Raw genomic sequence first — 4,732 nt, 5'->3', positions numbered from 1 at the left:
AATACAGTAGTATACCGTACAAGCACATAAGCATAGTGTGTACACATGAATACAAGAGTAAGATTCCAGCAGGTTTTCACCTCTGATACTCATTCACATGACTGCTTAAGGAAATAAGGTTACTTACACAGAAAAAAAATTGAAATGCTTTCACAAAACTGACAGCCAAAGCTCACATCCACATTTCTACACATTTTCTTGAAGTTCTGGTAGATAATGAAAGGTAGTTTGAGCATATAAATTGTTTCATATTAATACTCTGCCCATATGACAGGGGCCAATCAAATCAGCATGTTTTTCAGTAAAAAATAAGGAAGTCTTATGCTATAACTGACACTAACATTTCTCCTTTGAATTTATTACTGCAGCACACTAAGCCAATGATACAGTGCAGATCATTTGCTTTAGTATTTCCATGTTTCTTCTTAATAAGCATAAAATATTCTGAAATTAACTACTCCTGAAAAAGAGATTTGGAGGGGGATTAGAAAGTTATGGGAAATTCTTTGTGCATTATCCAATGTCCTATAACCCAGTCTGCATTAAGAGTAATCTAGATGAAAACCTAAACAAAAGAGCATTTGTTTTCTTTTAGCTTCAAATAGCATAGGTACTAGGCTGAATACATCCCAAGGCTCCTACAGCACAAAGACATTCCAATGCCTCTCAAATTCAAAAACTGAGGTACAAATCTATCAGCCAAAAAATTCAAATTCAAAACATCCCAAATAAAAATCTTATGTCAAGTAAAAGCCTTCTTCAATACACTATTTTGAGCCAGCTTTGAGTTTTGCTTTTTCTTTTTTTAAACCACGCTTCAGGCAATAGCTTTCCAGGCTTGTAGTCACACAACATGGTGAAAACACATTGAATGTCTGATAAAAAGATAAAGTTTTGGCCACTTCAGTAAAAGCAAAGAGACCTTTTATAACCAATAACCTCATAAGTTTCTGAAATTACTCAGGCAGTAATTTTAATAGTTAAAATTCTGCATTTATGTATTATCAAAGATAGCATCTGTTGCCACATTTTAAAAATCGAATAATGTCTATGCACTCCTTTGTACCCGTTGAACGGGTAAAACTATTTATGCAATACAGCTTTAAAATGGAAGAATATTGAATCTACGCCTTGCACACATGAAGAGATTCACATACTCAGAAGTACTGTGGGTAACCTCTTGAGGTCCTGGGCAGCAATATCTATCTGCTTCAATACAAGATCACACATCAATAGACTGAAGATATAATTAAGGTGTATAAAGCATTCATAGTTACTAATGTATTTCAATATTGGGTCACTGGATTATTAAGGAGTGTGACAACCTTTGATTCAAGTCCACTACCTGTCTCCTGCCCTTCTCCCCCCTCCCAACTCATTAAGGATGTTTTCTTTACATCAATACATTATCTGCCACCATTCAATTGATCTGTCCTGTCAAACTCAACTGCATTCCAACTATCAAGGAAGTAAGGGACTCAGCATTACTTTGGAAAATTGACTTTATTTAATTCCTTACTTTTTCTTAAAATAAACTAATTAGAAATTTGGAAATGGGGTTGGCAAAAAGGAATGAACAAATGTTTACGCACATGAGGTTCTTTAAGTTGTTCTTCAAAATTAAAATAGGGCATTGGACTTTAGCAATAAATCCTATTCTTCAAACATAGGAAGTCAAGAGCAGAACATGAAATGTACAAGACTTATTCAAAGCAACTAGGAGAAGGAAGACAAATAATCACAGAATACATAAAAAAAGTTTAAAGAGTAATGTGCAGTACAAGCGTATTTCATTTTCAAGTCTTTTACTTTGTATCAGGCAGCTGGTCTGGACTGCAGAAATCCAGCAAGTACGAAAACCAGGCATCCTCACTGTAAGGCCTTATTCTCGGGTTTAGCTGGAAGGTGCAAAACTGGACAGCCCACAATATTCCCTCCCTTACCCACTGATCTGTGCGACATGCAAGAATGTATCTTTGAAACCACGGAAAAAAAATCTTCACGTCTGAAAATACATGTTTTGAATTGTGGACAGGCTAGAGTTTCAATGAAAGATCAATGAAAAGCTGCTGAAAGTAACAGTTATTCAGTCAAACATATTCAGCATGATTTCTAATGCTACTCCTAAAATTAAGCACATGTCTGTACAAGAACTTGCCTTTGCCTCTAGCTGTTTGTATTTTAAGCCCAGTCAAACAACAACCTTTACACTAAGCTCTTAAAAATATTTTTCTTTACATTATCTATACATTTGTAATATAAATATTTATAGCAACACAAGTGAACACATAAGTTACATAAATTTTAGCAACTGCTAATGAAACAACTGTTTGAAAAAGCAACTGGAAGAAGAAAAAAGTCTTAATCAGATATCAGGTGGTAACATCAAAGCAAACTGTCTCACTGTTCCTGGAATCCCCCAAAATACATCAGTGCTGTGTACAGTAAATACAGGTTTTCTAACTCAGTGCTGTTCATGAGAGCATTGTTATGCCTTTCAGATTATAACAGGCTGTTCAACAACTACCCCCAGAGATTCTAACCAGGAAAGTCAAACATACCACAGTTGCTCCCTGGTCTTCCACAGATTCAGCACCAAATAGTTAGAATGAAGCAGACAGTGTGTTAAGCAGGGATACGACAACACAGTACTCTTCACAGACAATACAAATATGAAAGAATAAAGCTCTTTTTGGCTAGCAACATGAAGAAATAGAAAAACATAATTCTCCATATTCACATCTGCTGCAGCTACCGACTCCCTTTGTATTTAATCAAAACTTGTACACCCCAACTTTAGTTGACACAAGCACCCACAATTTCCTGAAATAAACAAACTGAAGATACTAGAATGTTTACTTCATCATCCTGATTTCTAACAAGCAATGGGAAATACTTCTGATGTGCCACAGCAAAACCACCCAGAAAATAACCACCTGCCCAGCTCTTCTTTGTTTGAAAGCTTGGAGAGAGGTAAAATGCAAAGTGGATCAAGCAGAAGTCTACCCTGTATTCCACGGCGTTGGTTTCTCATTATCACTTAAGCTGTCTTTGTATTATTATTACTATTTATATTGACTCCAGCTTTCCATAATCGCAGTCTGAAATTTTAAATTAGTCTCCACAGGGTGACCCCTTGTATAATCGAAACACATTTAAAAGATCTTTCTTCCTGTAAGAGAGGGGACACACCAAAATTACTGAAATGTCTACTGAAGAATCTATCTAATTGCATCTGAAATTTGTGCTGCTGAGAAGGCACACAGTAAAACCTTTATTCCCTCCAATGTATTTCAGTGCCTGTCTCACATCTAGCCAAACAGATGTTGCCTTGAAAAGAAGGGGTTTTATCAATCATTATGTCCCATTTCCTGAACCAAGATTCCAGCCAGAGTACCCAAGTGGACATTAAATTAATTCCCATAAAAAGACCATCCTAGATTACATCATGTCTCACAGCAGATTCTTTATGGAGACAACCTGAAGACAGCTCTAAAAAACTGCTTAGCCAGAGATCATAAAAACAGAAGTTGCCTTAGTTAAAATATTTTTCAAGCAGAGGATAAAATATAGGTATTCTCTAAAACAGTGACACTCACTAGTTGAAGGAGCCAACATCTTAGTCTTACCAGCTAAGACTAGAGAATTTTCAGTGTGAAAACAGAGTGAGATTATGAAAGCTAGGAAAATGCATAGCTTTAAATCTACATTAAAGTATAGTCTGCCTTCAGTAGGCAAAGATGTACTTAAAAACGTACATTAGCTCCAATTTTCCAGATTCTTCATTATGCAGTTATCATGCTACAATAGCGTTTGTTATCTCTTCCCATTCAGTTTTAGCCTTCGAATGATGTCCAAAAAAAAGAATAACAAACATTAACAAGTTGATGCAGAGAGGCAGAACTAAGTTTAATGCAGTAACTTCAAGAAGTGTATGTCCCTAAATAAATTTTTTTTTTGCATAACTAATCTTTTTAAAATATTAGTAGGAAGTAGACAGAGGATGCATTTTGTATTATAAATGAAACAAAATTATCTTAGAGCAGCTGCAACCTTGACAAAAGGCAGCTAGATGTCCAAAAAAGGTTTCACAGTCAAGTTAAGCTTTATTACACAATTTGATAATGTACAAATTCAAAGCTTTAAGGGGGTTATTTATGCTTGACTCCAGACAACATATACTTTGAACAGGCTCATGACAGTATTTGAAGAGGACATAAATACACAATCAGGTCAATCCATCTTAGAGGTTTTATAGACTTTGCTCGAGTAAGTGATCATTAAAAAGCACCTCTTTCTTACCCACTGAAGAACCACATGTGACTTGCAACAAGTTCTGCTACTTCAGCCCTGAGTTTTTGTTTCAGAGCAATCCTTCCTACAGATCCTCAATATTACACTTTCTATATGTTGCAGGCCATTAAACTTCCCCCAGGTTGAAGGAGCCTCTACAATAAGTGAAAAATTACTCAGCAAAATAAATTTCAGATGCCTCTAAGAGGCAATTGTTGGTCCATACAGATTAGGAAAAAGAAAAGCCCTCAGACATTTATTTCTTGCCAATTTGATCTGAGAGATAGAGGAGGAACAGATTTCAGCCAACTCTAGCCGCTAGTTTGAATACACAGCAAGACAGACTATGCAAGCATCTCAGAATGAGGATTCCCTACCTCAGACCACTGGGCTCCCTGCTCTGCTTTCCCAATTCTAACTATAGCCATACATTTCAAGA

Source organism: Pygoscelis adeliae, unplaced genomic scaffold (genome assembly GCF_000699105.1).
Source record: "Pygoscelis adeliae isolate BGI_AS28 unplaced genomic scaffold, ASM69910v1 Scaffold160, whole genome shotgun sequence".
NCBI classification, from domain to species: domain Eukaryota; kingdom Metazoa; phylum Chordata; class Aves; order Sphenisciformes; family Spheniscidae; genus Pygoscelis; species Pygoscelis adeliae.
Note: the sequence above shows the minus strand (reverse complement) of the source record.